Below are 19987 nucleotides of genomic sequence, written 5' to 3'. Positions count from 1 at the left end.
AAAGTGCAATTCAGACAGACAAATGAAGTGGAAGGGTCATTATAAGATAGACTGAGAGATGAACAGTTCATCGTTATTTTATAATAGGTCCATTCAATAGTCTGGTAGCAGCAGGATAGAAGCAGTACTTCAATAGATTAGCTGAGTAGGAAGAATGCTATCTGTTTTATTTTTCTGTTTTAGAGATACAGCACACTAACAGTCCCTACCAGCCAAACGAGTCTGCACCTCCCATTTACACCCACGTGGGACACATCTGCACCTCCCATTTATACCCATGTGGAACGAGACTGCACCTCCCATTTACACCCACGTGGGACACATCTGCACCTCCCATTTATACCCATGTGGAACGAGACTGCACCTCCCATTTACACCCACGTGGGACACATCTGCACCTCCCATTTATACCCATGTGGAACGAGACTGCACCTGACATTTACACCCACGTGGGACGAGTCTGCACCTCCCATTTACACCCACGTGGGATGAGTCTGCACCTCCCATTTATACCCACGTGGGACACGTCTGCACCTCCCATTTATACCCACGTGGGATGAGTCTGCACCTCCCATTTACACCCATGTGGAACGAGACTGCACCTCCCATTTACACCCACGTGGGACACATCTGCACCTCCCATTTATACCCATGTGGAACGAGACTGCACCTCCCATTTACACCCACGTGGGACACATCTGCACCTCCCATTTATACCCATGTGGAACGAGACTGCACCTCCCATTTACACCCACGTGGGATGAGTCTGCACCTCCCATTTATACCCACGTGGGACACGTCTGCACCTCCCATTTATACCCATGTGGGATGAGTCTGCACCTCCCATTTACACCCATGTGGAACGAGACTGCACCTCCCATTTACACCCACGTGGGACACATCTGCACCTCCCATTTATACCCATGTGGAACGAGACTGCACCTCCCATTTACACCCACGTGGGACACATCTGCACCTCCCATTTATACCCATGTGGAACGAGACTGCACCTGACATTTACACCCACGTGGGACGAGTCTGCACCTCCCATTTACACCCACGTGGGATGAGTCTGCACCTCCCATTTATACCCACGTGGGACACGTCTGCACCTCCCATTTATACCCACGTGGGATGAGTCTGCACCTCCCATTTACACCCATGTGGAACGAGACTGCACCTCCCATTTACACCCACGTGGGACACATCTGCACCTCCCATTTATACCCATGTGGAACGAGACTGCACCTCCCATTTACACCCACGTGGGACACATCTGCACCTCCCATTTATACCCATGTGGAACGAGACTGCACCTCCCATTTACACCCACGTGGGATGAGTCTGCACCTCCCATTTATACCCACGTGGGACACGTCTGCACCTCCCATTTATACCCATGTGGGATGAGTCTGCACCTCCCATTTACACCCATGTGGAACGAGACTGCACCTCCCATTTACACCCACGTGGGACACATCTGCACCTCCCATTTATACCCATGTGGAACGAGACTGCACCTCCCATTTACACCCACGTGGGACACATCTGCACCTCCCATTTATACCCATGTGGAACGAGACTGCACCTGACATTTACACCCACGTGGGACGAGTCTGCACCTCCCATTTACACCCACGTGGGATGAGTCTGCACCTCCCATTTATACCCACGTGGGACACGTCTGCACCTCCCATTTACACCCACGTGGGACACGTCTGCACCTCCCATTTATACCCACGTGGGATGAGTCTGCACCTCCCATTTACACCCATGTGGAACGAGACTGCACCTCCCATTTACACCCACGTGGGACACATCTGCACCTCCCATTTATACCCATGTGGAACGAGACTGCACCTCCCATTTACACCCACGTGGGACACATCTGCACCTCCCATTTATACCCATGTGGAACGAGACTGCACCTCCCATTTACACCCACGTGGGACACATCTGCACCTCCCATTTATACCCATGTGGAACGAGACTGCACCTGACATTTACACCCACGTGGGACGAGTCTGCACCTCCCATTTACACCCACGTGGGATGAGTCTGCACCTCCCATTTATACCCACGTGGGACACGTCTGCACCTCCCATTTACACCCACGTGGGACACGTCTGCACCTCCCATTTATACCCACGTGGGATGAGTCTGCACCTCCCATTTACACCCATGTGGAACGAGACTGCACCTGACATTTACACCCACATGGAACGAGCCTGCACCTCCCATTTACACCCATGTGGGACACGTCTGCACCTCCCATTTATACCCACGTGGGACGAGTCTGCACCTCCCATTTACACCCATGTGGAATGCGTCTTCACCTCCCATTTACACCCACGTGAAATGAGACTGCACCTGACATTTACCCCCACGTGGAATGTGTCTGCACCTCCCATTTACACCCACGTGGAATGCGTCAGCACCTCCCATTTATATCCACGTGGAACATGGGAGGATACCAGAGCAGCCGGAGAAAACCCACAGGGTTATGGAGAGAACATACAAACTCCTTCCAGACATTGGCAGATTTGAACACAGGTCGCTGTACTGGCATTGCACTAACTGCAATGCTAACATGCCAGCAGTTGATGTAGAGCAGGCCATCAGACTGTGACAGAAGAATATCAACCCACACAAGCTCATTTACCCTTTGGATTGTTGAAATGAAACATCTTGGCGAATTGCTGATCATCTTACTGTTTGAGTTTCATTTGTTAACTTCCTTCAAAAGAAGTAATTTCTGGATTCCCACAACAGAAAGAGCATAGAACATGAAACAGTACAGCACAGAACTGGAACTGGAAGTGGAATTGAAGCTGGTTTATTATTGTCACATGTATGGAGATACAGTGAGAAGCTTGTCTTGCATACTGTTCATACAGATCAATCATTACACAGTGCATTGATGTAGAACAGAACAAAACAATAACTGAATTCAGAATAAAAAGTAACAACTACACAGAAAGTGCAGTGCGATCCTTTCAACCCTTCGATTTTACACTGATCATCCAACCTCCAATTCATCAAATCTTATCTTGTGCTCCCTGCATTCCCACAAACTAGAGACAGTTTAGTCCTGACGAAGGGTCTTGGCCTGAAATGTCGACTGCGCCTCTTCCTATAGATGCTGCTTGGCCTGCTGCGTTCACCAGCAACTTTGATGTATGTTGCTTGAATTTCCAGCATCTGCAGTATTCCTGTTGTTTGACAGTTTACAATGACCAATTAATTGTCTTGTTGTTAGGTTGTGGGAGGAAACCAGAGCACTGGAAGGAAACCCACACGGTCACGGTGAGAACTCCAGGCGACCAGCATCACATTTAGGTCAGGACGGAACCTGGGTCACTGGAGTGTGAGATGGAGCACTATAACCAGATTCTTGGTCAAGATGGTTGGATTCAAGGAATGTCTTAATGGATGGGAGGGATCTGGGTTCAGAGAGAGAATTGCAAAGGTTGGATGCTGCACGTTTGAAGGTACAGCCTCTAATGACAGGACAACCAAGAAGCTGGGACTAGAGGAGTGCAGAGAACTCAGAAGGTTGAAGAAGTGGCAGATATTGCTGCAAAACCATGGAACAGCATGGAGGAAATTGTAAACTAGAATGGGAATTATATAATGAAGTCCTTGCTCAGCCAATAGTTAGCGCGGGCTGCAATGACAGGGAGGTTGGGTAAACAAGACTGATGCATGTTTGGATGCAGGACAGAAGAGTTTTTATCAATGCCATTTAAATGTATCTCAGAACAAACTTAATTCTTGAAACACTCAATAGATCAGGTGGTGTCTGCGGAAAGATAAACAGAATTGATTTTTCTGATTGACAACTCTTCATCATAATTGGGAAAAGAAAGAAGTAATTTTAACATTGCAAAGAGTGCCAATGAGAGATAGATGGGACAAAGGAAATATTTCTGATAGGGTGAAGCCAAAGTTGCTGTGGTGATAAGTCTTGATGAAGCCATCCAGCCGATGGGTTAATGAGAGCAGCTGGAAAGAGAGGAAGAAAGGGAGATGAAAAAGCCGTGAAAAGCAGGTCTGGAACATTAATTCTTCCCCTTTCTATGCATGCTGTTTGACCTGTTGAGTGTTTCTAGCACTTCCTGCTTTTATTTTTGAATTCCAGTATCTGCAGTTTTTCTTTTTGATTTTCAACATTATCACAGATTTGCTGCTGAGATCACCAACACTACTAAAGTTTCAGGTGAAAGTTTTCAGGAAAAAAATTAGAGGAAGTTTATAGAAAAATCTGGCTTGAAAAGTATTTCCTTGCAGTGTTAAGTTTAAACTACCAATTTCGGTGCCATTTGTGAGATCACTCATGGAGATTCACTCAGCGATAAAAGTCACACCTCATTCCATTAATTTTAAGACACTATTTGGAATTCCTAACATCCTCTGTGTGAATAATTATTTGATTTTGGTTGGAAATAGGACAAAAGCTCTGGAAGAATAAAAAGGTCACCCTGTTCTTATCGGGTTAACAACATCGAATGGATTGTTCAGCCCATTGTGTGCATGCTAGTTAGGACAAATACTATCCCATTCTGCAACTGTGGCTCTGTAGCACTGCACTTCATATCTCTTCATGTGTGCATCCAGCTGCACTTTAATGGGGTGGGGTGTTTTGTCTCTCCCCTAACCACATTTTAGGTGAGAGCTCCAAACTCTCAATGCTTGTAAATTTAGATTAGATGAGATAATGATAGCAGATTTTCTCCACTAAAGCACAAGTGTGGTTATTGCCTATCACCCCACCATTGGCAGTATCTATTTGAGATGCTGCCTCAAGATCATCAAAGAGCCCCACCATCCAGGCAATGTCATCTCCTCACAACTACCATCAGGCATGAGGTACAGAAGCCTGAAGTCCTACACCATCAAGCTTAAGAATAGATACTTCCCTTCAACCATTTGGTTCTTGAACCAACCTGTGCAACCCTATTTGTTACAGTTTAGTAACATGATCAACATGTTGCATTACAATGGAGAATTTTTTCATTCTGATTGAGTTCATTCTTGCATAATTGTGTGTAATTTATGTTGTTAATTCATGTTTTGCTTATGAATGTTGTGTATTTGATGTGACGTGCCTGTGATGTTGCTGCAATTAAATTTTTTTCTGCATCCGTGTGTACATGTGCTTGTGCAGATGACAATGAACTTGAATTCGACAGCCAAGTTGCATTCCGGTCAAAGTTAGTGACCTGCAGATCAGCAAAGTTAGTGAGCCCTACCGCACTTCAGTTTTTAATGCCGTCTGTCTCTGTGTGTGCACAGAAGCAGGCTCACACCCATTCTGTTGAGTGTTCCAGTTTCCAAATGACTATTGCAAGCTTTCTCCACACTCACTGTGTTTCATTATGTGGGAAATCCTGGGGAGCTCAGCAGGAGGAAAGGGCTCTGAATAGCAATTCTGATATAATTAGAGAGCAGTCTGCTAATTCAAGTGGAAAGCTGTCAGTATGAGATAAGAATTCTCTCGCTCATCTTGATCTGCAAGCAATGAAAATCATTTTGTAATGTCCTTTTTAGCCTCTGGTTTGCATTCTGTTGGATAGAGAAATAAATATTCATAAATGCATTTACAATGTTGAACTCTGACCTTCCCTCTACAAACAATCTGCTTAAGGAACTCAGCAGGTCAAACAGCATCTGTGGGAGAAAAAGAATTGTCGGTGTTTTGAGTTGAAACCTCGCATCACGATCAGAGTCTTCAACAACTCCTTTCACTACACATATGCAGCTTGATCCATTGAATTTCTCCAGTAGGTTGTTTGTTAACTCAGATTCCAGTGTCTGCTGTCTCTTCTGACGTTCTCCTTAACTTGTGTGGGAGGAGTGTTGTATTGTTAACATGCTGCTGTGTCATCCGTGTTTCAGGGGGCAGTTTGCTTGCTGAAAAGTCAAGAAGTCATAGGATCAAGACCCACCAGAGACCACAGCACAAAGATCCAGTTGTAGAATCATACAGTTCAGAAACAGGCCTTTCAGCCCAACTGGAACAGGTTAAACAAGAACCTCATTAAGCTAGTTCCATTTGCCTGCATTTGGCCCATATCCCTCTGAAACTTTCCTATTTTTGTACCTATCCAATGGTCTTTTAAATGCTGCTAATGTACCTGCCTTAAACACTTCCTCTGCCAGTTCGATTCATATACTAACCACACTTTGGGTGAAAAAATTGCCCCTCACATTCCTATTAGATCTCTCAGCTTACACCAATGCCCTTTAGTTCTTGAAGTTCAAGTTCAAGTTTAATTGCCATTTAACCATACACATGTACGTATCTTCCTCTCCTTGGTTGTCCATCGAAATTCGATGACAACGTCCACTCCTTTAACAGTGAGATCTTTGATGACTATACAGTCCTATCCTGGACCCACAAGCTCTATTGCAGGTGGGACATGTATATGTAGTAGTGGTGGCAACCATGGCTGCATTTCTCCTGGCTCTCTTCTGCTGTCTTCTGTTTGTTCTTTCCATCTCCAGAATACGAAACCCATCTCTACACAGCTGTCGCCAAGTGGTACGGTCAGCAGCAACATCCTCCAGGTCCTTGGGTCTAATCTTGCACTTCCTTAAAGCATTCTTCATCTGATCCTTATAGCGCTTCTTCGGCCTTCCAGCTGAGCGTTGACCATGATGTAGCTGGCCGTATAACACTCTGTGGGGTAGCCGACATGGGGAGTAGTGCTGCCAGGATAATCAAGGACACGACCCACCCAGCCAACACACTTTTCGTCCCTCTTCCCTCCGGGAGAAGATTCAGTAGCTTGAAGACTCGTACGGCCAGATTTGGGAACATCTTCTTTCCAACTGTGATAAGACTGCTGAACGGATCCTGACCTGGATCTGGGCCGTACCCTCCAAATATCCGGACCTGCCTCTCGGTTTTTTTGCACTACCTTACTTTCCATTTTTCTACTTTCTATTTATGATTCATACTTTAAATTTTTAATATTTATTAATTTTTACTATTTTTAATATTTAATATTTGTAATCCAGGGAGGGGGAAGTGCAGATTCAAATATTGCTGTGATGATTGTACATTCTAGTATCAATTATTTGGCGACAATAAAGTATAAAGTATAATGTATCCTTACCACGTGCCCCAACCACTGCAGTTGATGCTGGGTGATCATGGCCTTAATACTCCTGCGGTTGGTCTTTACGAGTATTTCAGTGTGAGGCACCTGCTCACGCCAGGTAATTCCCAGGATGTGCTGGAGGCGGCTTATTCATGAAGGTATACAGGTAAACAAAACAGTATTTCTCCAGGGCCAAGCTGCAGAACACAGTACACACAGTCACACACAGCTCACAGCACATATAGTAACAATAGTACAAGCAGTCATAACAAACACTAGCACAAATCCCTGAAAGGCATGGCCTGAAGGCTGGCGGTGCATGGGATGTTGTCCTGGGGTCGTGCTTCTGCAAGAACAAGTATGCAGCAGCTCCTCTTCAGTCACAAGCCGAGGCAATCCAGCTTGTCTTACTGAGACCGAGCACTGGAGAGCAGCATGGAGGGGAGGGGCCAGCCCCAAACCCAGCACAGATTCCAGTGTGTCCGCCGTGCCTCGCTGTTCTCTTTCACACCACCTCCAGCGTCTCCTCTCCGGGTGGCTGTAGCAGGCAACACTGTGGCACGAGGGCCTGGATTATGCAACAACTGAGGACAGCCCTGCCTTGGGAATCCCCATCCCTGGGAAACAGACTGTGTGGATTCACTTTCTCTATGCTTCTCTTGACCTTATACAACACTATAAGATCACCCCTACACCACAGTGAACAAAGTCCCAGTCTGCTCAATCCCTCAGTCCCTCAACTCCTTCAATATTCTTGTAAATCTCCTCTGCACTCTTTCCAGCTTAATGAGATCTTTCTAATATCAAGTTGACTGTAAATGACACAGCATTCCAGGTTCACCAGCATCCTGTACAACTGCAACATATCATCCCAACTTCTTTGTGTAGTATTGCGGGACTGTTTCACCGTCAGAAGCACAGCTTTGCAAAAGTGATATTAAACAGAGACCATATCTATCCTCTCAGGTTTTAGTGGAAAGGAATTTTAGTGGAAAGGAATAGTGCCCTGACCAGGGATGGGTCAGAGACTCAAGGTTGGAGGCTTAGTGTCTGTAAGTCTGAGAGTCCAGGGACAAAGACCGGAGGTCAGAGACCAGGGCGGCCTGTGAATGGGTGGATGAGTGGTAGGGTGGGAAAGGGGCTTGTTTTGCTGTTGTTGTTATTGTAGTTGTTTGTGCTGTTCTGCTGAACATGATAGGAATGCACCATAATTTGTGGCCACACGTGGGTTGCCCCTGCACGTCCTCCAGTTGAGTTGGTTGTTAACGCAAAGGACAAATTTCACTGTATGTTTCGATATCCATGTGATACATGAGTGACTGATTCTGTCATCATCCTGTTGTTGGTGGTGGAAACTTGCTGACTACAATATTTCCTTGATCATATTATGTACTGTAGAACAGTATACTGTATCATTTTTGAAGCAGATGACACTAACAAAGAAACCGTATCTAATGTTATTTCAGTTGTGTGCTGATCAAACTGATCTCTCAAGAAAGCACCTCCAGTCTAGATCAACTTCGTTGCCTGGATTTTATTATACACTCTCACAATAAGTTTGAGTTTATTGTCATATGAACAAATATGGGTATACACAAATACAATGAAAAACTTACTTGAAGCATCGTCACTTCTGTTCTTGTTCATTGAGATATGATTTGCAATTCTCTATCTGAATTGGAGAGTTCAGAATTAAAATTCCCTTCCCAAGTTATTATAAAAAGTTTGAGGCTGATAGAATGGATGGGGAAAGGATGTTTCCAACAGTGGGAGTGTCTAGGACCAGAGGGCACAGCCTCAGAATACAGGGATGTCCCTTTAGAACCGAGATGGTGAGAAATTTCTTTAGCCAGAGTGGTGAATCTGTGGAACTTATTGCCACATATGGCTGTGAAGGCCAAATCATTGGGTATGTTTTGAGCAGAGGTTGATAGGTTCCTGATTAGTAAGAGTGTCAAAGCTTACAGGGAGAAGGCAGGTGAATGGGGTTAAGAGGGATATAAATTAACCTTGATTGGATGGCGGGGCTGACTCAATGGATTGAATGACCCAATTCGGCTCCTTCGTCTTATGGTCTTATAGTCCTATGTCAATGTCATACTGAGTGATGGCTACACAGTCAGAGGAGATTTTTTCTTAGGAGAGCACAAAACCAAGACTTAATAATGGATGTAGTTTCCCTTGGCACTATCTATACAGGAGAGTGCTCCATGAAATATTGGCAAAAGTTTATTTCTCAATCAATGTCTTTAAATAAATCAGATTATTTGTCTATTTTTACAGATTTTTTTAGATCTTGCCTTGAAGAAGTTGGCCACATTGTTTGCTGTATTACAATGGCAGCTTTTAAAAAAAAATGGCAACTGCACTGCAAAAGATTTCATTGGCTGTTGCATTCAAGCTAAAGTGCTTTTCTAATGCAATTCTGTCTTGAATATCATTGCTTTCTCTTTAGAAGTGGATTGAGGAGATATACACATGACACACAATTAGGTGGTATTGTACACAGTGAAAAAAACTACCAAAAATTACAGAGGGGTGTTGATCATCTCGTTTAGAGGGTAGAGGAATGGTAGAAGTAATTTAATTCAGTTAAGTGTGAAGTGTTGTGTTTTGGGAAGACAAGTGAGGGTAGTATTTTTAGAGCGTCTGTTGGGGTCCTAAGAAGCATAAGACAGAAAGATCTAGGCGCACAATACACGTTTCCCTGAAAGCGGAAAGACGGGTAAACAAGGTGATGACCTAAACACGAGGAATTCTGCAGATACTGAAAACAAGGTGATGAAGCAGGTCTTGGTATGGTAGCCTTCGTCAGAGAGGGCACTCGGTACAGAAGTGGGGTTTCTTATGTTGCAGTTGTATAAGATATTGTTGATGTTGTATTTAAAATATTGCCTTCACTTTTGTTCACCCAGCCTATAGGAATGATACTCATCCATGTGGTATGATACGAGTGATCGTGGTCTTATGACCATGATTGTTCCTGGCAAATTTTCCTACAGAAGTGATTTGCCATTGCCTTCTTCTGGGTAGTGTCTTTACAGAATGGGTGATACCAGCCATTATCAATACTCTTCAGAGATTGTCTGACTTGTGCCTGCGGTCACAAAACGAGGACGTGTGATACGCAGCATCCACCTCCTGCTCCCATGGCTTCACATGGCCCTGATCAGTGGGGTAGGGGGCAAAGCAAGTGCTACACCTTGCCCAAGGGTGACCTGTAGGCTAGCAGAAGGACGAAGGACCTTCCACCTCCTTTGGTAGAGACACATCATCACCCCGCCACCCATACAATACTATTAAGCTAAAAAGAGTTGCCAGGACTTGAGGGGCTGGAGTACAGGGTGAGATTGCGCAGGATAAGACTTTATTCCTTGGACAATAAGAAATTGAGGGCTTGATCTGATAGAAGAATATAAAGTTATGAGGGGCATAGACAGGGTAAATGCACACAGTCTTTTTCCCAGGGTTGGAAAATCAAGAACTGTAGGCCATAGGTTTTGGGTGAGAGGGAAATAATTTAACAGGATCCTGGGAGGCAATGTTTCACCCAGGGAATAGTCAGTATATGGAATGAACTGCAAGAGTAAATAGTCGATGCAGGTAGAATAACAACATTTAAAAGACATTTGGACAGATACATGGGTAGAAAAGGTTTCAAGAGTAATGGGCCAAACACAAGCAAATGGGACTAGCTTTGATGGACATCTTGATTGGCATACATGAGCTGGTTTGAAGGACCTGTTTCCATGCTGTATGACTCTATATATTTTTAAATACAAACATTTGTAATATGTAAATTGATTGAGTTACCTGAAGAATAAAAGTGATGTTCAAAGTTGAGTTTATTGTAATATATAGAAGTACATGTATGCACAGGTGTAATGAAATTCTGACTTGCAGCATCATCTTAGTGCATAGCATCAGAGAAGTGACATTCACAAGAAAAATTAAATATTAATTAAACATAAAAATGCTCTTTTCTAATTTTTGGAACTTTTACAGATCTAGACCCAGTGAGAAGCCCAGATGTCACCAATACAGGCGGCCAGTGAGTGACATACCATTTTACAATGGTTCCTGCCAAGGTCTTTTTGCATATTTTTGTCCTTGTTTGCATGTCAGACTGCAAAGGGTTGTTTGTTAGATGTTTCAACCTGGTGTATAATGGATAGGGACCACGACACCTCTTCCTGTCACACCAGTGATAAGAGGAGGAATCCGCCACATCAAACCTTCCTTTTCCAAAGGCATCAACACCATCCTTTATCATCTGACCAACCCAATGTCTTGTATGCTTAAGCATGGATCTTTGTGGGTGGAATTATTAAAATAGAATCACAGAGCCATACAGCACAGGAACAACTTGCCTACACTGATCTAGACAGCCACCTAAACTAATCCCATTTGACCCATGATCTCTAAACCTTTTCTATCCATGCAAATGTCTATTAAACTTTGTAATTTTACCTGCCTCTGTCAGCTCATTTCATCTGCATGAAGAAGTTTCTCCTGTGTTACTACTAATTATTTCCCCTCTCATCTTAAACCTATTTCCAGAGGTGCAACAATTCATAAGCACAGCAGATAATGCAGATAATGGAAATCTTGAACAGCACACATAAAATGCTGGGGGAACTCAGCAAGTCAGGTAGCATCAATGGAGGGGAATAAACAGTCAACATTTCGAAATGAGATCCTTTAGCGTTCTGATTAAGGGTCTCGGCCTGGAAAGTTGACTGTTTATTCTCATCCGCAGGTGCTGCTGGACTTGCTGAATTCCTCCAGCATTTTGTGTATGTTTCCCAATATAGATGAAAAGATTTACATATCATCACAGGCTATAGGGCTTGTTTCTGTACTGTATAACTCCGTAACTCCATGGAGTGGTATGAAAGTGTGCAGCTGGTAGAAATAAATGTGAATGCCGCAGGTCAGGCAGCATCTGTGGAGAAAGAAAAAAGTTAAAAGCTGATACTATTGAAAGTTAAGAATGAAAAGTAACAGAAGCAGGAGTTGGCCATTATGCCCCTCAAGCCTACTTGCCATTCAATGGGATCAGGCTGCCCTACGCTAGCATCATCTTGTCTTCTGTGCCAAATCCACTATTCTTTTAATCTCCCGATCTTTCGAAGATAGACAAGGTTAAAGGATATTGGAGCATAATCTGGCCATTTGGCCCATCAACTCTGCACTGCCATGTAATCGCAGTGGCATAGTAGTGTCCGGGTAGCATGGTAGTGTAGAGGCTAACGTCATGTTTCACAGCACCGGTGATTAGGGTTCAATTCATGCTGTTATCCGTGAAGACTTTGTATGATCTCCCCATGACTTCATGGGTATCTGCCATGTCTTCCTGTTTCCTCCATATTGGGATAGTAAGCTGTGGGTATGCTATATTGGTGCTGGAAGCACAGCAACACTTGCAGGTTGCCTCCAGCACAATCCTTGGACAGTGTTGGTCAGTGACTCAAATGGTGTATTTCACAATATTTTTCAATGTTTCAATGTGCATGTACCAAATAAAGCTAATCTTCATCTTATTTATTTTCCTCTCAACCCCATTCTCCTGCCTTCTCCCTATAAACTTCAATATCCTGACTTATCAAGTACTTATCAACCTCCCCTTTAAATATACCCAATTCCCTAGACTCCACTACCACCTGTGGTGATGAATTCCACAGATTCACCACCCTCAACTAAGAAATTCCTCCTCACTCTGTTCTAAGGAGATGTCCTTCTATTCTGAGGCTGTGCCCTGTCGTCCTATGTTCTCCTGCTATTGGAAACATCCTTTCCACATCCACTCTATCTTTGCCTTTCAATATTCGGTAGGTTTCAATGAGATCCCCCCTCATTCTACCACTACATCATCTACCTTTTCTTTGTCTATCCCATGATCCAGTATCCCCAACTCACTAGTTAGAGAATTTCAGAGGTCTGTATGCGCCTGGTTTCAAATGACCACTTATAGAGAGAGAGATGTTAACTAGCTCTTCCAGCCCAATGGACCCGATTACAACCAAGTGACCAATTAACCTACTAGCCTGTATATTTTTGGAATATGGGAGGAAACTAGAGCACCCAGGGAAACCCAAGTGGTCAGAAGAGAACATACACACTCCTTACAGACGGCAGTGGAACTGAACTCAGGTTGCTAGTACCGTAATACCCGTTATACTTCTACTCTGTTCTGGTAACTATGTTCCCTTATTCGAGATTCTTCCATAAAGCTGATTGTGAAATACATTGAGGGGGTTATGACTCATACACTGAGTTTTAGATCAGAATGTTTCTGAGACTGTGATGGGTACAGAGTACAGGGTGAAAAGAGGGATGCAGTGCCCATTCGTAGGTGGCTCACAGATGGGGAGGCAAGGTGTCACTCACTCATCATCTCAATACAAGGGGAATGTGGGGAAGATGTTATTAATGTGGAGGAGGTTCTGACATCACTGCCTTTATGGTGTTGTCAGGACACTAGCGAGGTAGGGCTTTTTCCTGTGGAGTGAAGGACGATGAGAGGCAATGTGATAGAGCCATATACGATTATGAGACAAATAGGCAGAGTGGCCAGCGTTTTTTCCACGACGGCCATGGCTAATACCAGTGGACATCCTTTTAAGTTGAGAGCAGGAAAGTTTAGGGGGGATGTAGGTTTCTACATGGAGAGAGTTGGGTGCCTCCAAAAAATAAAATTAAAGAAAAATTGAGGGTTATGGACTGTGTTCAAAGGAAGGATTAGATTGATCGTCAAGTAGGTTAAAAGGTCAAGGGCCCATAGGGTTCTATGTTCTATATTCTATCTCAGGTTGGTGTAAACCTGTAAGAGTCATGAAGAGCCTCATAAGCTGGAGGAAAATACTCTGTTTATGCTGGTGTCCACTTTATTTATGCCTCTCAGAATCTTATGCACTTCTAACAAGTTGTCTCTCATCCACCTCACTCCAAAGAGAAACACCTTAGCTTGCTCACCCTTTCCTCATAAGACATGTTCTCTAATCCAGGCGACATCCTGGTAAATTTCCTTTGCACTGTCTTTCTCATCCTTCCTATACTGAGGCAAACAGAAACAAATGGAATACTCCATGTGTAGTCCAACCAGAGTTTTATACAGCCACATTTTCCTTGCAGATCTTGAATGCAATCCTCCAGCAAATGAAGGCCAATGCACCACACTATCAACTTTGATGAACATGACCTCAAGATCCCTCCATTCCTCCACACTGCTAACAATTCTGTTATTAACCCTGTACTCTGTCTTCAAGTTTGACTTTCTAAAGCGTATCACTTCTCACTTTTGTGTATCGAACAAAATATGGCACTTCTCATCCCAGCTCTTCATCCTGCCTTAAGTCCGTAATATGATGGAGTGAAATAGGATTAGATCAGGCCATCACATCACATGATGTGACTGAGCTGGAGAGAGAGTACTGAAAGGATTTACAGAGGTGTGGCCCAGGTCACTGAGGAGAAAAGACAGAGATGGAGATAGCTTCCAACTATCTTTCAGTTGAGATATTGGTCTGTGAATCTATCATTTACTTATTTGTGGAAAAGCTAGGGCACTCTACTTAGTTTTCAAATTTCATCTCATGGATGCTAATCCAGAAGATTTCAATAGAATATGTTTTACAATTTGTAAAATTCTGCAGGATTTATAAGATTATGAGAAGCACAGATAATGCACACAGTCAGTTTCTTCTTCCTGGATTAGAATGTATGAAGAGGTTGGACAAACATGGATTTTTTGGAGTGCTGGAGGCTAAGGGGAGACTTGATAAAACTTTGTAAAATTCGGAGAGGCATAGATAGGGTAGAGAGTCGGAATATTTTACCCAAGGTAGAAATATCAAATACTAGAAGACATACATTTAGATGAGATGGGAAATGTTTAAAGGAGATGTACAGGCTAAGATTTTTTTTTACACAGAGAGTGATTGGTGTCTGGTGGTGGAAGCAGATTTGATAGTAGTATTGAGGCTATTAAATAATTTCCTGAATATACAGGGAATGGAAGGATATAGATCTTTTGTAGGTGGAAGGGATTTAGTTGAATTCGGCATTATATTTGTTAGAGTGATTTTTTTGGTAGATGATTTGTTTACACTTAAATGACTTTGTCCACCAGACTTCTATTTGACAAAGTACTGTGGATTGAGTCCACAACAATGCGCTTCCTAAAAAGGTGTGAATATCAGATGTTTCTGGCACCATAGTTTGACCAGATGCTGTAGTTTCAAAGACAGTATTATCTATACTTTATAAATATTAATTGTCTTCTATGTTAGCATGTGAAATGCCAAATAAATGCACCGTGGACTTAACTTGCATTCTTAAAGGCTGTGGATACCAACCCAGACATGTTGACGTCGGAAGGAAAGGATGGTGGGATATTTTGTATGTAGCTTCAATAGGAAACATTGTCTATGCATTGTCTATAACTTTTTAAGTAGTGATTGCCTTTGTGTTTAGCATATAAATACTGAGCCCACATTGAGCTAGCAGACCTTTCTACCGAAAGGGTCTCCGTACGTATGATGCCTGCTTGTTGTGTCAGCTGCTTTGTATCTACCAGTGACTCTGTCTCTCTGGTGATTTCATCCCATGCTACAACAGTATGCATCGCAGACTTTGTGGGCTCAGGAGCCTGTTCCTGTGCTGGAATGTTCTATGTTCTATGATTAAGCATGTCCATAGTACTTTTTTTTGTTTCATGGGTGATATCTATTTCACTGGACAACAAAGATTTTTCTTCCTGAATACGGTGGCATGCAAAAGTTTGGGCACTCCGGTCAAAATTTCTGTTGCTATGAATAGCTAAGTGAGTAGAAGATGAACTGATCTCCAAAAGACATAAAGTTAAAGATGAAATATTCTTTTCAACATTTTAAGCAAGATTAGTGTACTATTTTTGTTTTGAACAATTTTAGAGTGAAAAAAAGGGAAGGAGCACCATGCCAAAGTTTGGGCACCCCAAGAGATTTGAGCTCTCAGATAACTTTTACCAAGGTTTCAGACCTTAATTAGCTTGTTAGGGCTATGGCTTGTTCACAGTCATCATTAGGAAAGGCCAGGTGATGCAAATTTTAAAGCTTTATAAATACCCTGACTCCTCAAACCTTGTCCCAACAATCAGCAGCCAGGGCTCCTCTAAGCAGCTGCCTAGCACTCTGAAAATTAAAATAAATGATGCCCACAAAGCAGGAGAAGGCTATAAGAAGATAGCAAAGCGTTTTCAGGTAGCCGTTTCCTCAGTTCGTAATGTAATTAAGAAATGGCAGTTAACAGGAATGGTGGAGGTCAAGTTCAGGTCTGGAAGACCGAGAAAACTTTCCGAGATAACTGCTCATATGATTACTAGAAAGGCAAATGAAAACCCCTGTTTGACTGCAAAAGACCTTCAGGAAGATTGAGCAGACTCTGGAGTGGTGGTGCACTGTTCTACTGTGCAGTGACACCTGCACAAATATGACCTTCATGGAAGAGCCATCAGAAGAAAACCTTTCCTGCACCCTCACCACAAAATTCAGCATCAGAAGTTTGCAAAGGAACATCTAAACAAGCCTGATGCATATTGGAAACAAGTCCTGTGGACTGATGAAGTTAAAATAGAACTTTTTGGCCGCAATGAGCAAAGGTATGTTTGGAGAAAAAAGGGTGCAGAGTTTCATAAAAAGAACACCTCTCCAACTGTAAAGCACGGGAGTGAATCGACATGCTTTGGGCTTGTGTTGCACCCAGTGGCACGGGGAACATTTCACTGGCAGAGGGAAGAATGAATTCAATTAAATACCAGCAAATTCTGGAAGCAAACATCACACCGTCTGTAAAAAAGCTGAAGATGAAAAGAGAATGGCTTCTACAACAAGATAATGATCCTAAACACACCTCAAAATCCACAGTGGACTACCTCGAGAGGCACAAGCTGAAGGTTTTGTCATGGCCCTCACAGTCCCCTGACCTAAACATCATCGAGAATCTGTGGATAGACCTCAAAAGAGCAGTGCATGCAAGACGGCCCAAGAATCTCACAGAACTAGAAGCCTTTTGCAAGGAAGAATGGGTGAAAATCCTCCAAACAAGAATTGAAAGACCCTTAGCTGGCTACAGAAAGCAGGAGAAGGCTATAAGAAGATAGCAAAGCGTTTTCAGGTGATACTTGCAAAAGGGGGTGTTACTAAGTACTGACCATGCAGGGTGCCCAGACTTTAGCTTTGGGCCCTTTTCCTTTTTCGTTACTTTGAAACTGTAAAAGATGGAAATTAAAAAAAGTAATCTTGCTTAAAATATTAAAGAAATGTGTCATCTTTAACTTTATGCCTTTTGGAAATCAGGTCATGTTTTACTCGCTTAGCTATTCACAGTAACAGAAATTTTGACCAGGTGTGCCCAAAATTTTGCATGCCACTGTACATTTGGGTGTACCTCATGGACTTTGGGTTGCTGATCATGAAATTTCCCTGTCACACACTATTTTATTTTAAATCGCCAATATTTGCTCTTTCAATTCATAATTCAAATCTATTAAAATTTTGCCCATAATGTAAGTTTTCTACCTTGTCTAGGTATGCCAGGGCATGCTTACGCAAGGTGGATGCTACATGGCAGGGCAGGTTTTAGAATGGCTATAAAAGCATCACCCACACACTATTCTGGGCATTGCATTTATATGTATATTGGTTTGCAATTACATTGAAGCACATGCTCTCGGCGCATAGCATATTGTGTGTACTTATGATAAATTAATCATATTTTCAAGAGCACTTGTGATGACAAAATGACTCGCCAATATTGCAAAAACTTCAATAGAGTCATAGAGAGGTATAGCACAGAAACAGGCTCTTTGGCCCATCTAATCCATGCTGCAACCATTTACACTGCCTACTCCCATCAACCTGCACCGGGACCATAGGCCCCCATATCCCAACTATCCATGTACTTATCCAAACTCTCTCAAATGTTGAAATCCGACTTCGCATGCATCGCTTTTGCTGGCAGCTCATTCCACTCTCTGATGACCCTCTGAAGAAGTTTCACCTTATGTTCTCCTTAAACTTCTTACCTTTCACTCTTAACCCATGATCTCTAGTTGTAATGCCCCGCAACCTCAGTGGAAAAAGTCTGCTTGCATTTGCCCTATCTATACCCTTCATAATTTTGTATACCTCTATCAAATCTCCTCTCAATATTATGTGTTCTAAAGAATACCGTCCTAACCTATTCAATCTTTCTTTATTACTTAGGTCCTCCTGGCCCAGCAGCATCCTTGTAAATTTTCTCTGTATTTTTTCGACCTTGTTTACAACTTTCCTGTAGGTAGGTGACCTACACGCAAATTGATACACGCAATACTCCAAATTAGGCCTCACCAACGTCTTATACAACTTCAACATAACATCCCATCTTCTGTACTCAGTACATTGATTTTTGAAGGCCAATGTGCCAAAAGCTCCCCTTACAACCCTGTCTACCTATGATGTCACTTTCAACGAATTATGTACTTATATTTCCAGATCCCTTTGTTCTACCACATTCCTCAGTGCCCTAGTGTTCACTGTGCAAGACCTACCCTGGTTAATCTTACTAAAGTGCAAAGCCTCACACTTGTCTGCATTAAATCCCATCTGTTATTTTTCAGCCCATTTTTCCAGCTGATACAAATCCTTCTTCAAGCCATGATAGCCTTCTTCACTGCCCACTTCAACCCTAATCTTGGTGTCATCCGTAAATTTGCTGATCCAGTTAACCACATTATCGTCCAGCAGATTGATATAGATGATAAACAACAACATCCCAGCAGCTAGTCACAGGTCTCTAGTCAGACAGGCAACCCTCTACGACCACTCTCTGGCTTATCCCACAAAGCCAATATCCAATCTAATTTACTACTTCATCCTGAATGCTGAGTGACTGAACCTTCTTGACCAGCCTCCCGTGTGGGACCTTCTCAAACGCCTTACTAAATTCCTTGTGGACAACATCCACTGCTTTGCCTTAATCCATTTTCCTAGTGACTTCCTCGAAAAATTCTATAAGATTGGTTCGACATGTCCAATGCTTTCTGTTATATTTGTGGCGAATATACATTTAAGTCTCAGACAGAATATGGCTCCTGTTATTAAGAAAGCCCTTTGAGCTCTATGTTGCATGTAAAATTGGTGACCAAGACCAGGCCTGGGCTCCTCACCTTTATTGTGCAACATGAGATGTTGATCTTAGAGCTTGGCTCAGAGGTACTCGGACATTGATGCCATTCACTGTTCCACTATTATGGCAAGAACAGAAGGATCATGTGATAGCCTACTACTTCTGTCAAACCAGTGTATCTGGTTTCACTGCTAAAACAAGAAATCCTTAGAATACTCCAATCTCCCGGCAGCCACGAGACCTATGCATGATAGTCTTCCAGTACCGAAGCTACCTGAGGCATTGAGTCTAGAGGAGGCAGACTAAGATGCCATGATGCACCAGCCAGCAGCGGAACGTGGCACTGATACCGATACAGACTTTGAACCCTTTATGTCAAGTGAGCCTCATCCGATAGCTCAATCTGAGTTAAATGACCTAGTCAGAGACTTTGGTTTGTCAAATGCAAAAGCAGAATTACTGGGTTCAAGACTGCGAGGATGGAATCTGTTATCACCAGATACAAAATTTTTCGTGAAGGATTTCAATATTTGAGACAGATGTTTCCCAGAATAACTGATACCAAGATTAAGGAAAATTTTTTTTTGGTCCACAAATCAAACAGGTCATCAGTGACAGGTAATCCAAAAAGCTTCTAGTGGGACCGGAGAAAATTGCATGGAAGGCATTTAAGGATGATGTTGAAAATTCTCTTGGCAACCACAGAGCACCAAACTACGTGCGGCTGGTTG

The sequence above is a fragment of the Mobula hypostoma genome, chromosome 1, assembly GCF_963921235.1.
Source record: "Mobula hypostoma chromosome 1, sMobHyp1.1, whole genome shotgun sequence".
Classification (NCBI taxonomy): Eukaryota; Metazoa; Chordata; class Chondrichthyes; order Myliobatiformes; family Myliobatidae; genus Mobula; species Mobula hypostoma.
The sequence above is the reverse complement of the archived record's forward strand: the minus strand, read 5'-3'. Positions refer to the sequence as shown.